Source organism: Bidens hawaiensis, unplaced genomic scaffold (genome assembly GCF_021521415.1).
Source record: "Bidens hawaiensis isolate Kalapana, Puna unplaced genomic scaffold, B.hawaiensis_p1.1 tig00053855_1, whole genome shotgun sequence".
In the NCBI taxonomy this organism is placed as follows: domain Eukaryota; kingdom Viridiplantae; phylum Streptophyta; class Magnoliopsida; order Asterales; family Asteraceae; genus Bidens; species Bidens hawaiensis.
In genome coordinates this window covers 35,209-55,287 of record NW_027506272.1, presented here as the reverse complement: position 1 = coordinate 55,287, position 20,079 = coordinate 35,209, and the positions used below count along the sequence as shown (strand labels likewise).

At 33.7% G+C, this 20,079-nt stretch overlaps 2 pseudogenes across 1 annotated transcript; both read right to left on the bottom strand.

Moving 5' to 3' along the window:
• Window positions 1-940: 940 nt before the first annotated feature.
• Window positions 941-4,903, bottom strand: LOC143617326 (putative disease resistance RPP13-like protein 1; annotated as a pseudogene).
• A 2,772-nt stretch (window positions 4,904-7,675) lies between these two features.
• On the bottom strand, window positions 7,676-11,799 carry LOC143617327 (putative protein S-acyltransferase 7; annotated as a pseudogene). Its single transcript, XR_013150811.1, has 5 exons — window positions 11,657-11,799; window positions 9,729-9,911; window positions 9,348-9,645; window positions 9,020-9,253; window positions 7,676-8,253 (listed from the first exon to the last, which is right to left on the bottom strand). The product of XR_013150811.1 is annotated as a putative protein S-acyltransferase 7 (transcript).
• Between the last annotated feature and the right edge of the window lie 8,280 nt (window positions 11,800-20,079).

The window sequence follows — 20,079 nt, the reverse complement described above, 5'->3', positions numbered from 1 at the left end:
TTGTTGTTATAGATGCTCTAAGTGTCCACTTGTGTATTTTTGTAATTTTGTATTCATAATAATAATAATAATAATAATAATGTTAAGCTATCAACGTTAATATTTGAAATTTATAACATGGGTGTGCTATGTGCATATGTCGATTGGGTTACTTTTTTTTTTCTCAACCCGAACCAAAAACCAAATTTTCGGATTTTATTTTTTAAAAACCGTTTAGTTTCGCTCTTGACAATTGGTTTGGTTTATTTTTGGTTTTTAAACACCGAATTTACTTGTGCTTAAAAGTTTTGGGTTGGAAAAAAATGGCACAATTAATTGAGTATTACATATATGGATCTAAAATGTTTTAGGTTACACCATTTATTAATTTCTTTATAAATAATTTTAAAGCAATTGGTTTTAGTTGATATGGCTAGGTTTTAGTTAATGCAAAACCGAAACCCAATTGAAAAGCCGTTTTTAAAAGACTTAAAACCAAGCCGTTGTTTTTCTATTAGGTTCAGTAATTCCGGTTCGGTTACGTTGGTTACTCCTCCGGTTATGGTTTGATTATTTTGGTTTCATGCACACCCCTGGTTTAATGGCAAATGAACAAACACAACAAAAGAACACATAATTTGAACAATGCAAATAAGATTTAGCATGTCCCTTTTGCATGAATCAGAGGCATCAAAATTATGCAATAAAAAGTTTACCATTTACCATGAATATTAGTTTCATATATCATAAGTGCAACATGACAAGTGTTTTTTTAGTAATTATAAACAAACCACACTTTATTAAAGTAGCAATATTGAGCTTCACAGTTCAAAACTTAGGATCGAATCGGGTTGTGTTATGGTGAACTTTTTCATATATAGCACAACCCAAATTTACCCATTCATTAGCGAATGGGTCGAAATTGTCATCTATAAAAGAATCAAGAAAAATAAGAGTACAAATGACGTACCGTCAAACAAGAAAAGATCCCTAGGACACCACGGGTTCCGCCTACATCGATCCATCGATGTCAACAACATATACCTTGATATTAATTTAGCAATTCCCAGTCTATGTAGATGCAAGGGATATGAGAAATGTGGGGCCAATAGTAAGAGTTTCTTCTACTACTTCTTTCTTTCAGTTTTGGACATTCAAATATTTTCAAACTCAAAAGTGAAGGCAACAACATTGTTGGTAGATGTATCATTTCCGGGCAGTTGTTAATGTGAAGATGTTGGAGAGATGTGAGGTGTTGGAGTCCCATGGAAAGCGATTCCAGCTTCTCGAAATTATTTATTCCGAGAGACGTAAGAGATGAAGGAAGAACATGAGACACTTGATGATTGTTACATGAATGTTTGCCAAATAATTGTAGTTTAACAAGAGAGTTTGGATACTTTTGTGGGGCCCACTTCGAGACGCACTTCCTCAACCCTCCTATCTCAAGGGAACACAATTTGGGAGGCCAAAGTGCGCAAGAAAATGAAGCGTCCATACGCTGGCAGTTTTTGATTACCAGATCTTTTAATGAGGTGAAACTTGACAGCTGAATGTCCGGAAATGACTCCATATTTGGACAATCTTCTATTATCAGTTGGATTAGATTCGGTAGCCGCAGTTGAGGAAATGACTTCATATTTTGGCAATCTTGTATGATTAAGTTGGTGAGGTGAATCGAGTGATTTAACTCAATGATTGATTTTAGATTCGGCAAACGTCTTATATTTACATATTCAAGTGTTGACATGCTTTGGTGGTTGGTCGTTTCTCTGACTCCAAACACGTTTTCCATCACTTCGTTGCAGTTGTAGATTGTAAGCGACTTGAGATTGGGTCTTGTTGGGAAAGAGACTGATGTAAGCGAGCCACAATCATAGAGCGTCAATCTCTCTACGCTATTTGGACAACTACACGTAACCATATTTCTACAGTTTTGTACCTCCAAAATCTTAAGACATGTTAGGGCGTTGCTCCCATTATCATCATCTCTTTCTCCTAATCTCACAATATTCGAACAATAAGACACTTGTAACTTCTTTAAATTCATAAGAATATTACTCGCGTTTGCTTTTGTTTTCCACAAGTATCTTATTTCGTCACAATCCTGGATTCTTAGCTCTTCGACCGCCTCAAGATGCTCCATAACACCTAACCACCTCTCATCAGTAAGCCCTGAAATATATTCAATTTCTAAATTGGTAATATAAGAAGTTGCGCGAACTAGACTTCTCACGACCCCATAACCACAACCAGTGACTATTAGAACCCTTAGCGTAAGCAGTGTTTCAAGTGAGACTTCAACCAAATTAGGACAACCTCTTATATAAAGTTCTTGAAGGCATGGAAACACTCGATGTGCACCGCCATTATTGGTTGACCATACCTCCCAGCTTTGCATATCTCCAAAACTTAAGATTTCTAGTGATGGGAATGTGATACTATCATTCCCAAGTAACTCCGTACCTACAACTTCAACCCTGTCCATGCCTCGAATAACCAACTTCTTAAGTAAGGGTAGCCGCCCAAGTGCCGGTAGAGATGTACACTTTCTACAGTTACGTATGGACACATGAACCAACTTACAAAACGATGGATCCCCTACCCAGGAAACTCTATACCGCCATATGAAAAGATTTCGAGTTTTCTAAGTTTATTACCATGAGGATTCAGCACATCAAGGACCTCCTTCTCTAGTGTTTCATTTCGAAAACCACCAACCACATCATCCCATTCCAACTCTAACTCAGTAAGCTCTTTTAGCGACAAGTTTGCTTCTCGAGCATGCATCATAGTTTGAACTTTGTCCAATCCCTTAATGGAAGTTTTCCCATGGAGATTCTTTAGCTCTTTAAGCTCTGATATTGTCAAGCCATCGTCCTGATGATGATCTTTGTGAGAGTTTGTAAGCTTTTTAAGTTACCAATCATTATGGGTGTCTTTTTTAAAAGCGGAGTATCTCTAATGTCAATATGCCGCAAATTTCTAAGCCTCGAAAGGCTTTTAGGCAACTTAGTTAAACTCCAACAACCAAAAACAATCAATGTTTGTAAGTTATACAAATTTCCCGCATTTTCAGGTGACTCTTTGATTTGAGTTTGAGACAAATTAAGATATTGCAAGTGCTTTAAACAACCAATGAAATTCGGTACCTCACTTATCTGAAAACCACTCAAACAAAGAACCCTTAACAATGATAACCCAGGAAGTAAGTCAACCAGGATCTTACTAGATAAGTAAAAGTATCCAATTCTTTGTTTCACTCCAACTGATGCTGCTTACAATGTTCTTAAACTTTTAACTCCTTTCAACGTCTCCAATTTCTGGAAAGCTACATATTTTTCAGGAATAAATGACATATGATGGTACTTTGCCAAAATTTCCCTCTTCATCTCCGTGTGATTGTCAAGCCTTAGAAACGAATCTCCCGCAATAAATGTAGCTAAGTCATTCATGAGGTCATGCATCACAAACAACGATTCCTCATTAGGTGCAAGTTGAAAAAATGACATTGATAATAACATGTCGAAATATTCATGGCCTAAACGTTCTGGCGATTTGTTCGTCTTGGATTGGTTTAAAAACCCTTCGGCCATCCACAATAGAATCAATTCTTCCTTGTCAAACATAAAGTCCTTGGGAAACAAGGAGCAATATGCAAACAATTGCTTTAAACATGCAGAAAGATCATAATAGCTTAGCCTAAGAGCTGAAAGAATCTCATCGACACTTTCTAAACCCCATATCACACTATTCAACACGTCATCCCAATCTTCTTCATTTGTTTTTGTCCGCAATAGCCTTCCAAGTACTCTTAAAGCCAAAGGCAAACCACCACATTTTTTCACAATACCTTCACCTAATGGTCTAAGTGTTTCATGTGAATCAAAGTTGTCAACACCTAACGCATGTTGAGCAAATAAAGACATGGCATCGTCATGTGACAAACTCTTCAAACGGTCTAGATGATCCAACCCTAACTTTTTTAGCAAACGCTCTTTCCGAGTTGTCATTACAACTCTACTTCCATAAGCCCCCGAATGAAGCGGGCGCACCAAAATTTCCCAATCACCATAGTTTTCACTCCACACGTCATCAAACACTAGTAGAAATCTTTTGCCTGCAAGTTGCTCTACAAGTGCCATTTGAAGCTGATTTAAATCATCAAAATCCCTACTTTCTCTAGTCATAGCTTGAAACATGGTTTTGCTTACCTTAAAGATATCAAACTCATCCGAAACACAAACCCATGCCTTGAGTTCAAAGTGACTCTTCACTTGTGTTTCGTTATACAAAAGTCTAGCTAGGGTGGTTTTACCTACCCCGCCCATTCCAACTATGGGCACGATGCCAAACTTTTGATCACATGGATCGTCCACCAACAACCTTCTAAGCAATTTCTCTTTATCAACGTCTCGCCCCACGATGCCAGACGCATCTGGCAAAGAAGTCTCATTTCTTCTACTCATATTCTTTGGCCTTTCATCTTTCACAATTAAACCTAGAGAAGTTTTTTCCGTAACTAGATCTTTTAACTTGGTAGTAATATCATCTAACTTGTGACACAATCTATTACTTATTGAGATACTTGTACAACAAGTTGGAATGAGCTTTCTTACCTTGCTACAAACTTCTCTTGATTCCTCGGTTATCTCACAACGCATAGCTTCAGTTGCCAGATCATCGAGTATGTCATCAATGTCGTAAGCCAAATGATGAAGATTATTCAACCATTGTTTAACAGATTCATCATTTATTTCTTTTTGTGATGCATCATTAATAAGAGCTTGAATCTGGGACAATGTCCTCTCGAGTTTCCTCACCTCTGAATGAATTCCCTGTGACCGAACAAGCTTCTTGATGGCTTCATCGGCTAGTTTCTCAAAACCGCATTGAGGACGGCAGAAGCAACAATTTCAGCCATTGTTAGACGAGTTTGTAAAGTGATTTCAGCTTATGGTGATTTCAACCATTGTATTGGTCACCTTTGTAATAGTCTTTTGCATATTTTACACGGAAGAGACTTGACTTTGGATGAGCAAATTAGTTGACCGGCATTTAACTTTTAAGAATATGTGACTTCAGATTTCAGTTTATTAATTACATGGGGTTCCTTTTAAGTTTTAACTTTTAAGGCTATGCGTAGTGTATGTGCTATAAAATTGGACGACTTGCATCAAGTGACGCCCAATCAGCAAAGAGCAAAGAGTGAGTTTTTTTATTATATGGGTGTAATGGTGTTATAGTCCACTATATAAACACACACACATATATATATATATATATATATTATACACACACAACATATTAAAATCATAATATTCTCCACAAATCAACCCGGAGAAGAATTTGTGGCTCTCTCCAAATCGCCCATTTTGTAGCGCAGGGCAGGGTTCACCACAAATATCGCCCCATTTTTCTTGTTTTGTCGTCCCCGTAGGTGGCCTAACAGTTATATTATTTGAGATATATACTTGTTTATTAGGATAAACACTGTTAAAAGAAAAACTATCAAATATATAGAATGTTATACATATATTTGAGCATGGGCATGTTTACTATATGTGGATGTTCGACAGTTGTAAACAGATGATGATCGAGTAAGCCTAGCGAACGAGTCAGGTCGGGCGGGTTTGGGTTACAAGTCAAAAGGGTTGGGACGGGTTCGGATTCCAAAATGTTCTGGTCGGAACGGTTTCGCGCTAGACACGTAACCAGCGCCGTCAGGACGTGGCTCCGGATGTGTGTTACCTACCGACGATACTCACGTAACCCGGCCCCAATAAACACTTAATCTAGTGCTCAACGTGTAAGTGGTTGATTCGCACGAGTAACTGGATATGGTTACGCATGTTCAGGCGTTAGTTATGCACGTTTAAATGTCGGTTATGCGCATTTCAGGACCGTTTACGTGTGTCGGCGGGTTACGCTTCCAATGCCACTTTACACGTGTACAGGCGTCGGGTTGTGCAATTACCAACGCCCAAAAAAAATCACCCGAAAATTGGGGGGGGGGGGGGTTGTCGCTAAGAAACCAATCCATTTGTTGCCCATTACGCATAAACTTAGTAAACAAAAGCCTACAAACCCAACAAGCAAAGCACCAACAAAGGGTATAAGTGATTAATGCGATGAAGCATCAATTTAGATATTATCTTTATTGGTCTTAGAACTTGAAATTATCTTAAACAAGAACACAAATAGAAAGAAAGACCGAAAACAAGTTTTCTCATGTCTTCAACTTCTTACTTCTTGGATTGTGCCATTATTTATTCTTTAAGTTTGTTTGCTTTTTGGCATAAAAATGGATATATGACATAAAAGTGCATCAATCCAACCTAAGGTGTTCGTTCAAGTGGTAATGTGTTGCGTTAAATGATAATTTGTCATGCCAAACGAAAATTTGTTGAGTCAAAAACTTTGAGTGAAAACTCAAGTTCAAAACCTGACATGAGAATATATATCCTATTTGAGTAGTTTAGGAATAGAGTACGGATAAATAGGGGTGCGTGTAGTCGTTCAAAAAATTATTTATTTATTTATATTAAATAATAAATTTAATAATTTAGTTTTTTTTTATTGTTAAAAACTATTTTTTAATCATCTTTTTTATATGTGATTCAGCAATGGAAACAGTTATGTCAAATGAAAATCTGCTACGTCAAATGAGTCTCATGCACCAAACTAGAATCTGTTTAAAGATTTTAAAATTCAATAATATTTTTCAATGTCAACGGTCGAAATGCCTATTTTGATAATTTTTCCTTATTTATTTTTAATTTCAAATATACATTACCCAGAATCCTTTTTTATATGACTTAATGAAATTGAGTTCTATTTTTAAATTGACAAAGAAAGAAAAGCATAAAAGACTTTTAAGAGCATTATGTTAATCACTTAATTGGGTTATTATTGGGTTATTGAGAGTGGATGCTTTCCTCTCTTGTGAAGTAACTTTTGCATATATTTTATTAATACATTAGTTAATGGCAGGTTTTCTTTTACCGTAACAACTAACAAGTTTAAAATAATATATTACGAAGAAACTTCAATACAAGCAAAATATTACATCATATTAATGTATATGTGCTAATGTAGTAATGTGCATACAGTTTGTAACAGTTCGAGCCCTGAAACGAAATCTCAACCGTCCATTATTTATTTAACGTTCCAAATTTTCAAAACCATACTCTCCTTAGGAGGAAACCTCCGTTGAGAGGCATGATTCACTTTTGCTTCTACTTTAACCGGAAAACATAAAACGATTATGCAATGGCATACTCCACCCTTCGCTTTGCAATTAATTCAACACACTAGTTTCCTACAAATTTAGATTCTCATGAATTTCCTACGAATTTTGGTTATCGTATATTTCCATTTAAAGTGCTTCTATATTAAACATGATCGTGTCTTTGTCATATTGTATGGTTCACGTAATTTTCCATTTAAAATGAACGCGTTCATTTCAAAACTAATATCATGTTGAGAAACACGTGAACACATTATTATTATTATTATTATTATTATTATTATTATTATTATTATGAATGGCTATGCATATGAATTTTGATAAAATGCCATTATGCATTAATAATAAAAATCATTAAAATTTGCATGTAAGTTATAGATTTTCCTATTTTAATTTGTTTTAAATATATAAAAAAAATATATCAGATAATAATTAATAAGTTCAATTATCTCCATAAATATAAAGATTAAAAAAATATACACAACAAAGACCTCAACTAGTCAACTATAACTATACCCCAACTTTAAAGGGCACACACAAATCCAACTCACTTAATATCTTCTTACATCAAAGCTGACCTGTCATTTGACCGGCACATCCACCAGACTGCCACCTAAGCTGGCACTACTTCCACCGCGGCTGAACCGGTCCGAGTACCCACCACCCGTGATCGAAGCAATGTCGCTTTGTAAATCCCAGCTTCCGCTCCGTCCCAAGCTAGCCCGCCTACCAACGCCATTGCCACCACCAGCACCGGCAGCATCTCCCGCCATGGCCTCGTTCTTCCAGCCAGGCTTCATGCTACTCATTTCAACGTCGCTTGGAACTTTCTCTATGTTTGAATTTACAAAACTGCCCCCGGTGGCTCTAGTTGGATGTTGAGGCTCTCGAACCACGAATGCTCGGAAGTTGTTCTTAGATGGAGGAATGCTGGTACAGAAAACCTCCTTGAAGTTTCCAAAAATGCCCCTGTTGTATGGATTTTCGGATCGGTCATATCGATATCGAAAGTTCTCATATGTTGACTGCAAATATAGAAACAAAATAGGACTTCAAAATATAGAATATTATAATGATAATGGTCAACTTATTACTCTAATATTTCTTTTTTTATTTTGTTTCTTTAACCAGTCATGTTATGCCACGTGGACCATTAACAATTTTATTTCTATTTTGCCCTCATAACTTTTAATCAATGTTGTTGAAACCGGACCGGCCGGTCGAACCGGTCCGACCGGGATTCGGTCCACCGACCGGTCCTGTTCACATAGTTCGCTCGGCTGACAGGGAACTGGCCGGTTCGGCCGGTTCGGCCGGTTTTCTAAGAAAAAAAATATTTTTTTTTTAAAAAAATCATTTTTTAAGCTTGATCCATCATTTTTTGACTAAAATTGTTCGGCAGGTCCGACCGGTTGAACCGGTGGGCCATCCGGTTCGGTGTCCGTTCCGGTTATGAAAACATTGCTTTTAATATATAATGTTTTATAAAGTTCCAAGCTGTGCTAATAAACGTGCTTATTTTCATCTACACATCGATATAAATTTTGTTCAAAACCAAAATGTCAACGGTAATGTACAAGTGATCAAAAATTCGAAGCATAAACGTACATGTATCAAAACCACACCATGGTTTAGATTTTTTTCAACAAATTTATTTACCTGAAAACATGTTCAACATCACCTTTTTTCGTCGGTTTAGACGTATTTTAAAAACTATTCTAAATAGTCTATGGTTAACGAAATATGCAATAACGCAAACATGTTTCTTAATCATAATTAATGTATTATTACCTGGTTTGTGCTGATGAGATAAAGATGAAAAATGGTGAGACCGCCAACAAACCAAACCGATAAAAAGGTGTAAATTATTAGCGCGATAGATGCAGGAGTCTTAATTAATGCTCTCCATATTGAAGTGTTTTCACTGTGCATGATCCTTATTACATACACCCAACAAATGGAAAACACATAAATGCAAAGCAGAGTTGCCGAAAACACAAACATGAAGAAAAACCGGTAGTTACGCTGCAACAGAAACATAATAACCGTCAACAAATGTTATTAATAATAATAATAATAAATCACTGTACACGCAAAAAGAATGATTTTTAAACTTTACCCTTCCAATACACTGTCCGACCCATGGGCAATGATGATCGAATCGTTCCACACAATTGTCACATATTGAACAATGAGAGCAGCGTGGAGGTCGATACAACATGCAGGTATCACAGTATTTGACTTTCACGGTCATCCCGTTGACCATTACTTCTTTTGACACGAGGCAAGCGTAACTGTGGAGTTTGACCTGGTCCGACGTCTATACCCTGATCTGTTGTTTCTGGTTGTGGCAGGTGTAAATTTCTAGGAATTACACCCGGGTCCCGTCCAGACGTCACTATAAGAAGGGTTATTACCTAAAAAAGTATAATATATTATTAGCATTTGCGTACAAACATCGATGTAACGAAAAATATATTACCAAGTTAAGAGAACTTACATAAAATGTGAATACAACTGCCACCACCAAAATCAATACTCCCAAATGATGGGAAAAATCATCAATCAACTTTCGTGCAACAAACGCACAGAAAACCGCGACAGGTGCAACTATTAAGAACATGGATAGGAAAACAGATCCGACATCCGGTCCGAATATAAGCCTTCCACCAAGAAAAAATATCTGCAAAGTAGAAACCAAAGCACGTCATTTGATCGGAAAAAAAACACAAATTTATGACACTTCAAAGCTCTAAATGCTCATGTAAAGCACATAGTTTCAAAATGACCAAACAAAACCACGCTGTCAATTAGTGTCTATTAACTACATTTACTAATGAGAACGAGCGTTAGAGCAACTGGTAAGGTTGTTGCTTTGTGACCTCGGGGTCATGTGTTCAAGCTGTCGGAAACAGCCTTAATCTAGTTTATGAATTTCATTATTCAGTTTTATCTCACACGTTTCAACCAAAACCCTAGATTTGTACAAAATAAGACTAAACGTATAAACCCGAATCGTGAATTCAGAAACTAGATCATCCAATGCTAAATCACAATACAATTAATTAAGAAAAAAAATGCACAAAGTTGTAACAAACAAAGACTAATTACTTTTATTAAACATGTCGCTTTAAAATAATCAAACAAAAACAACTTTTAGTACCGTACAAAATTTCCTACTTTAGGGCTCATGTAACAATTTACTAACCTGATCCGTAAATCAGTGTCTACAATCATCAATTTCATTATTCTGTTTATTCTGTTTCGTCTCACGTTGCTCAACCAAAACCCTATATTCGAGAAAATTGAACTAAAACCGAATCGTAAACTCAGAAACTAAATTAGTCAATGCTATCAAAGCTCTATTTACTCATATCAATCACACCATTTCAAAATATTCAAACGAAAACACCTTTTAGTACCGTTACACATGCTAACACAGTTCACTGGTGACAAAACTGCCTAATCAAGTGCACGCATAACAATTCATTTCCGTGATCCGTCAGTTAAAGTCTATCAAGGTTGCTGCTTTGTGACCTTAAATCACGGGGTTCATCCCGTTGAGAATAGCGAATTTCATTATTCGGTCTCAATTTACAAGTTCCAACCAAAACCGTAAACTTAATAAAAAAACGGAATCGTAATTTCCGAAACTAGATCACACGATGCCAAATCACAACCCAATTAATATATAAAAAAAGATGCACAACATTAAAACAATCAAAGCTCTAATTACTTTCATAATGAACCACGTCATTACAAAATAATAAAACAATAACACCTTTTAGTACCGTACAGTCGTACACATGCTAATACAGTTCACTGGTGACAAAACTGCCTAATTAAGGGCTCGTATAACAATTCATTGCCTAATTAAGTGCACGTAAAACAATTCATTGCAGTGATCTATCTGTTATCGTCTATCAAGGTTGATGCTTTGTGACCTTAAATCACGGGTTCAAGCCGTCGAAAATAGTGAATTTCATTATCCAGTCTCAATTCACACGTTCCAACCAAAACCCTAAAAAAAACAAAACAAAACTAAAACCTAATATCATCACAACCCAATTGATAGATATAAAAATGCACAAATATAAAACAATCAAAGATCTAATTACTTTCATTAAACACATCATTTCAAAATAATCAAACAAAATCACACCTTTTTAATATTAATACAATACAAAAAAGCCTAAAATTTAGGGCACACATAAAAACTTATTATTAAGAACCTGATCCATTAACCAATTGAAAAATTAACCAAAACCCTAGATTTATAAAAAAAAATAAACTAAACCCAGATCATAGATTCAATCACTAGATCAGTCAATGCTAAATCCCAATTCAACCACTCCGATCTATAATAATAATAACTGAAACAAAAACCCAATAATAATAATAATAATAATAATGATAATATAAACATACGTTGGTTCCTTTCCAGGTCTGGTAGGTGCGAAGAACCTCCGGCGAGTGAGCGGTGGCTGACGGCGGTGGATGTACGAGATGCATATTGTTAAGGTTGTTTGGTGTGTAAGTAAAAGTAAGTATATGTTTTGTTTATGTTTATGTTTATGTTTACGAATATTAAGGAGGAAACGGTGGCGGGTTATTGACTGACTCACTCCATTAATGGAATTGTAATTAATGTGCCAAAAGGAAACGGCCTATGGAAATTATCGCTCGTTCATGATCCGTTAATTGTCACTATCATAACAATTAACGGATCATGAAATCTCACATTTGCGTGTATATGTCATCGTGATCAATTACTTAAGAGTGTTCTTGTAGATATGTTTGTAAAATATAGTGAATAGACACTTGAATAAAGGATCATGATATCTCACATTTTATTATGTAAATGTTAAAAATAGATATTAACAAAGTTTAGAATCTATCTGGATTATATTTTTTCGATAAGTAGTTGTTGTTCCCAAGATAGAGTATGACTTCAACCAAAGACATATATGACATATACACATGAGGGAGGTCCACAAAATAGGTCCACATATGTGTTTTGAGTGGTTTGTAACCCAAGTTTGTGTTTTCTTGTTAAACAAAATACTAACCATCTTTTTTTAACCACCAAAAAAGAAAAATTCTAATAAAAATTTACAAGCCGATAGACATACTAATACAATCATCAAAGCGAAAAAACACGAAAGACGTTACCAGTGGAAACAACAACGAGAATACAACCCGACCCTCAACCTACAACACCAGTTATAATTAGAAACTATACCAGTCCTTTCATGAGAGGCCGCCTTTTTCTCCTGGTCTTAATCCAAAGAAAACCAACATGTTTATCTCCTTCACTAGGCCAACAAAATAAACCGGAGTTTCAGAGTGAACTATCTTATCCCTTTTTCTACAAGCATCAAGTCGCAATCTAACAAATAGCTTGCATATTGCCCCCTGTTCTTAACCATCATAATTAGCAGATTTGTTTCTCATTTTCAAATTTGGTTTTCCTTTAAAACAGTCACTCTCTTTGAGGGCATCTCCAATGGGAGTGACATGGCAATGTTTGAAATTTCAACACAACCTCAAAACAAGATGAGATTGTTGGAGTATGACATTGGAATTGTAAAAGTTTATAGCTACAAACCAGTTTGTAGCATGGCATTGGGACCCACTATCATTTTTTATTTTTTAAAAAAATCCATCATTCTTCACTTTCAAGTTTCAACTAACTTTTAATTTTATCTTTATGCTTTTAATTTTTATATTTAAAACTACCAATTCATCTTCACACCCCACTTTCTTTTACTTTTACTTTTATTTTTATGTTGTTATATGTTATTTAAGGTGTGTTTTATAGAAATGTATTATAAGAAAACGTCATAGCCTAATTTAGTTACTTTTTAGGTTTAAGTAAATTTTAGATGTGTTTTTTTAACCGTTATTATATGTTTTAAGTTAAATTTTGAAGTGTGTTTATTTTATTAATTATTTTTATGTGTTTTTAAATTATTTAATTTATTTAATATATGCGGAATATAAAATAACCAAGTATTAAAACACATAAATTAATATAGACTAGCTATGTGCCCGCGCGATGCAGCGAGGTATGCATGCAAACATGACATCAGATGCGTAACCGTTGTTCCTGTCTCTGTATGTGTGTGACTTCACAATAGTACGCACGTAACTCGACAATAGTATGCTCGTATTGCGGCATTGGAATCTTAACCGGTGTTAGTAAGCACGTCACACAACGACGGTGCATGCTAAGTCAGGTGTTGGTGCGCACGTAACGCTACATTGAACTCGTCTTGACCCGCATCCCGTTCTGCTTGACAATGTTCTAACCGAAATTCGTTATGACTTGACCCCTTTCAACCCAAACCCGGCCCGATCCAAACTAAATTAACCTATTTGTATCGACTCATTCCAACCTTAACTTTTTAGACTCATGACCCGAACGACCGAACTCGCCCGATTCGTTTGCCAGTTTTTAATGGTAATCACGTAACACGTTAAGTTTTTAAAATGAAAAAAAGTATAACAATACTATACTCAAATTAAATATAAAAAAATACTCGTTTTTATGGTATAATGTTTTAAGAAAATATTAACGTGTGAAAAAGTTATAAACGTTTAAACGTCGTCGGGGTAGTTAATTTAAAATAAGGGGTATATATATAAGTATTATATAAGTTAACAAAATGTGATTAAATTTAAAGGACCAAACTTGTGATTATTTTTGAATAAATTAAAACTAAATCGTAACATTTTGCTTTTGCTAAAAGACAAAATTGTTAAAAGACAAAATTGCCCATAAAGTGTCTTAATCTTATGCATTATAGTTTGTATTAAAAGCAACAAGTTTGGTACCTCTTAAAAATTAAGAGGTCCCTCACTCATGCTTTATATATAGTATAGATTAAATAAAAGGAAAAGTATGTGATGAGGTGGCGGTTTGAAATAAGAACGGGTGATAACCACTGGAGTAGAAATTAAAGTTTGTTTAAGTTGGTTTAAAATCTGATGTGGCATGATGAGTTAATAGTTTGAAACAAAAACAACTAAGATGCATTGGAGATACTTTGATATAGGTAGACCATCTACTAATATTAAATAATACAATTAAAGTCCTACACACCCTATACCTACTCATTTTTAATTAGTTTATTTTCATATATGGTAAACGAACTATTTGATGTATATTCCACGTCGCCCACATGCATATATTTAAGACAACATCTCACGATATTTATAAGTTAAATTTAGAGGGATTAAATATATTGCTTTTTAAATTTTACTTACTTTATAAATAATATGTTTTTTTCTCTTCATGTTGGCACTACACATACTACAAATAGACGGCTTTTATCGATGTTCACTTTAAGACCCGACATGAAATGAGACTTTCTAAGTATTCTTATAAGATTTGTTAAGTTTAAGCTCGACCAATCACCGATTAATAGCACATCATTGGCGTACATGACGTGGGAAACGACTGACCCTTCCCTTGGAAGCGAAACAACTTTACAAATACCAAAAATCCACCGCTCCTCGCATCCATGGAGTTGATACCTTTCTTAGTGATTATGAATAGTAAAGCTGTAAAGGTAGAGGTGCACAAAAGACCCGAACTTGGAACCGGACCCGAAATAAAAAACCGGAATTTTTTAATACCCGGGTTTTTAATACCCGAACCCGTACCCGACCCTACCCGTAGGGTACGGATAGGGTATGCATTTCAGTACTAAAACTCGAACCCGACCCGATTTATACCCGCTAATACCCGAACCAGTTCCATACCCGATGTATGCCCGAAAAATACCCTAAAAGTGCAACATTTTAAAAAATCATATCTATACCCGAAAAAATGCCCGAAAATAGGGTATCCAAATCCTGGTTTTAGAATACCTGGTTCTATAACCGACCCGAACCCGATGCATAGGGTATGGTTTTTAGAGACAATATGCGGACCCGAACCCGACCCGGATATTACTAATACCCGATTTTCCAATACCCGGTCATACCCGACCCGGTTCCATATCCGAACCCGGATATGTGAAAAACCCGATCTGTCTATGTAAAGGTGCTAAAGGATCCCTTGGAAGCGAGTTATAATTTATTAATTTATAAACAATAAATTGACAACATGACAATGGGCTTGTAGCTGGGCTATATACGTGGATTAGGCCCATATTTTATTATTTGTAATGGCCCGTTCATTTGTTGATATACACTAGCCGAAAAGAATGCTTTTTCTTTATTATGTTTCAATGATAAAGTTTTCTTGGTGTTTTCTTCGACTTCTTATTGAGTCACTGTTATAATCATGTTTTTATTATGGGAATAAAGTTGGCTGTTTCTAGAGAAAAAAAAAAGTTAACATTAACTCAACTAATCAAGTGTACCTTAGACAAACGCAATATGAATCTTTCTTTGATATAAAGTAGTACGAAAACATTAATTATCCAGATCATTATGTACTAGGTTGTTTCCCCACTTGGGAAACCTATTCTCGCATATTTATAAAATCTTTTATGACATTTTAAAATCTCGTCGTAAACCTTTGAAATATGTAAATTTTAGAAATTTGTTTTAATCTTTGATAAGTTGTAACACACACTTTCTAAAACTAGTGTTTTTGTAATGGTAATAAAGTTGGTTGTTGCTTGAAAAAAGAAAGTTAATATCAACTCAATTACTCAAGTGTATATTGCAAGCAAAATATGAATCTTTCCTGATGTGAAGTAGCCAGACAAACATTAATTATCCAGCACATTATGTACTAAATAGTTCCCCATGTAAAAAACTTAGCCCTTTTCTAGGGACACTATGGGATAACCCATCAATATGTCCCGTATAGCTTAATACGATGCATATTGAGGGGTTTTTTAGAAAACTCCACCAATTTTGTCTTATTATGTTTTTATTGGGGGGCTTTAAATATACCAAAAGTTTTTATTTGGTATACCAAGTCAACCCTATTAATCAACTACTAATCATTCAATCAACTACTAATCATATCAATCATCATTTTTATTCTATTTTATTTAAATATAACTACTAATCATTACATAATAATTATTTAAACTACTAATATCTATTTTTTAATTAGGTTTTTTAAAGACTATTGTAATTAGTTTTTTGCAATACTAGTATTAATAATAGTATATTAAATATTTTATTATACAATTATGAATTATTACTAGTCTTCTATTGAATATTTCCCTTCTAATTCGAATGGGCAGTCAGTTTTTTTTTGTGCCAGAAACTTTACTTGAATCCTTAAATTTATATTTTCCGCCACGATCACACATGATTACAACTTTATACACGAACCCATTAGGATATTTGTTCGATCTTTTAGTGACGACGACAACACCAAGAGAGCGTGCCAAGTTTTGTACCCAATTCATCAATTCTTCATGGGACCCGAACACCTAAAAATTAATAAAAAGTTAATAAAAAGAATAGATAATACACTTAATAATAAAAAGTTAATAAAAAATGTGTATATATAAGTTAATAAAAAAGAATAAATGATACACCTAATAATAAAAAAGTTAATAAAAACATGTATATATAAGTTAATAATAAAAAGTTAATAAAAACATGTGTACATAAGTTAATAATAATAAGAATAAATTATGCACCTAATAATAAAAAGTTAATAAAAAACTTAATAATAAAAAGTTAATAATATATTAGTTAATAAAAAAATAAATAATACACTTAATAATTAAAAGTTGAATTTTTGGGAGATGTGTTCATGATTGGTTCACCAAAGTTATGTCATTGAATTTTGTGAAATTTGGAAATTGAGCAAAAAAGCTTCTTGGAATCAAACATCATTAATGACTTTGGTATACTTTTGGTATATTTAACAGAACCCTTTTTATTTTAAGTTTTTTATGTTTTTTCCTTTTTCTTTTTATGTTTTATGTTTTAATTTTGTTTTTTCTTTTTTATTGAATTTTATATAATAATTTTGTTTAAAAAGATGTGTTTTTATAACAATTTTTTTTATCAAAAGAATAAACACGTATATACACCAAACCAAAAAATTATTATAAACAAAACATCTAGTTTGTACAAAATAAAACAAAATATATATTTATATACAAACTATAAAAACGGCGTGTCGTCGATTTCGGGGGCCGTAAACGTCGCATCGTGAACTTCAACGTGGTCGTCGGCCCCGCGTCTGACGCCCAATCCCTGTCGTCGTCCACGTCATCGCCCCATCCGCGTCTAACGCCCGACGTGCTAGCCTCGTGGTCAAAAGTAGATGGAGGTGGTACCTCATACCTCTCACCACGCTGAGCGGCGCCGAGGTAACTTACGACCCAGCCAATCTGACGATGGGTCTGTCGCATCGACCGCTGCATCTCCAGCTGCACCCGCTGGCTAATATCAATACAATAACTAATTAACAAAATAAACGAATTAAAAGTAAACTTTAAACGATAATATAATAAACGCCACCTCATGCGCTGGCTGACGTACGGGTCACCCGATAATAATATAATCATTATTATAATAATAAGTAAATTAAATTATAATAATTATTATTATTATGACAATTAAATAACAATAATAATGAATAATAATATGAATACATAATAATATTACGTAATAATAATGAATAAATGCAATAATAATAATAACAATAATATATAATATATAATAATAAACAATAATAATAACAATAATTATAATAAACACATTCATATGTGGCCACTTTTAACAAAAGAGGAGTTATTGTTAAAAGGGGCCATGTATATGACGCGTATAGCGTTATACGCAACATACAGGTCCCGTTTAACCTTTCTTTTGTTAAAAGGGGCCATGTATGTATATGTTTATTATTATTGTAATTATTTATTATTATTATTGTTGGTATTTACTATTATATATTATTATTACGTAAAATTATTATGATTTATTCATATTATTTTTATTATTATTATTTATTATACTTATCATACAAACAAACACCCCACTGGTATGTGGTACGAAGAAGATGACTAGCCTCCATAATCCAACCCGTCAATAGGTAACTGGTACATTGGTTCACCGTCATCCCGACGCGCTAGGCTGATCGTTAGGTGCGTATCCCGGCTCCTCCTCGTTGTCAGGAAACATATTGTCGAACCACCACATTTTATTTCTTTTGTTTTTGATTCTCGAAAGGTGATGGTGAATTGTGTGTGCATGTATTTGTGTATGGTAACATGTGTGTGTGTGTGATGAGTATCATTACAGAACTGTAAAGTTATTTAATAACTTGAAGGAACCCTTGAAAACTAACGTTTTTTCATAAAAATTTTGTATGTTAATGTTATTTAAGATTAGTTTTATTATTTTTTATATCTATATCTAAAATTACAATTTTGAAATTAGTTTTTATACATATCTATGTTTTGTTTTACACCTATGCAAATTTTTTAGTACATAAATTTTATATATATGTAAACTTGTGATTAATATATGTAATAAAAAAATTATATAAAATATGATAAAACTATTGTTAAATAATGTTAATATATAAAAAAATTAAAAAATTGTTTGGTTGTTAATGGTTCCTAAAAGTTCTTAACTTTTTTAGAGTTCTTAATTGATACAAATCTTATATATATATATATATATATATTTATGATGAGTTTCATTACAGAACTCATAAATTATTTAAGAACTTGAAGGAACCCTTGAAAACAAATGTTTTTTATAATTTTTTTTGTATGTTAGTGTTATTTGAGTGTAGTTTTATCATTTTTTATATCTATATATACTATTACAATTTTGAAAGTTAGTTTGTATAGGCATCTATGTTTTTTTTACACATATGTAAATTTGTTAGTACATAAATTTTACACATATGTAAACTTGTGATTAATATATGTAATAATTTTTTTTATATAAAATATGATAAAACGATTCTTAAATAATGTTAATATATAAAAAAATATTTTAAAAAATGTTTGGTTGTTAATGGTTCTTAAGAGTTCTTAACTTTTTAAAGTTCTTAAATGATACCAACCATATATATATAGAGAGAGAGAGATAGAGAGAGAGAGGATTGTTCATGCGAGAAATGATATTACAGCGAGAAACGCGAGAAGTGAATCTCATCCATTGATTAAATATATCAATGGTTTAAAATAAGAGATGTCAATTTTGTAATTAACTTAATATTGTAACTTCATGTCTGATGATAAAAAGGGCAAAATAGTCTATTTGTGTAGGACTAAATGGTGTAACGTCTGTAAAATCTAGTTTCACTCCCAAACCGTTTTCCAGAGACATAACGTGAAATCTATCCATGTAATTGCAATTGATGGAAGAAATCGACTACTATAACTACATTGATTATGTTTGCAAGTGTGAAAGAATCGATCATAGGGGTCGTGTTCTTTGAAGCGTAATTGGGGATTTTATAATCCTAATCGATGTTCGAACAATACACGTGGATTTGAGGTATGTAGGCTAATTTTTGTTGTTTATTTCAATCAAAGTTTAATATAAGTTATCTATAACCCCTACAATGTCGATTTTATTATCTATATATCATAAAGAAGATGTGCAATTCCCTAACAGTTTTTTTGTAATCAAGTTGTATAGCTGTAGTAATATAAAATTTATATACCCTGACAATAGGTAAATGGGTTCTTTTACAAAGCTCAAATTCATCAAATTGTGTTGTCTTGTTTCGTTAGTTATATAGCTAGTGTAGGTTTGATTCTACAAGAACATGCATGTTGTATAAGGCTTGATTAATCTAAAGGAGGATGTCATAATTAAGTTTGGTTTTTTGAAGTGTATAAATTTGGTTGTATTGTGTAGTTCGTAACAATTGATGTGGTTTTTTTGAAGTTTAAAAATCTGGT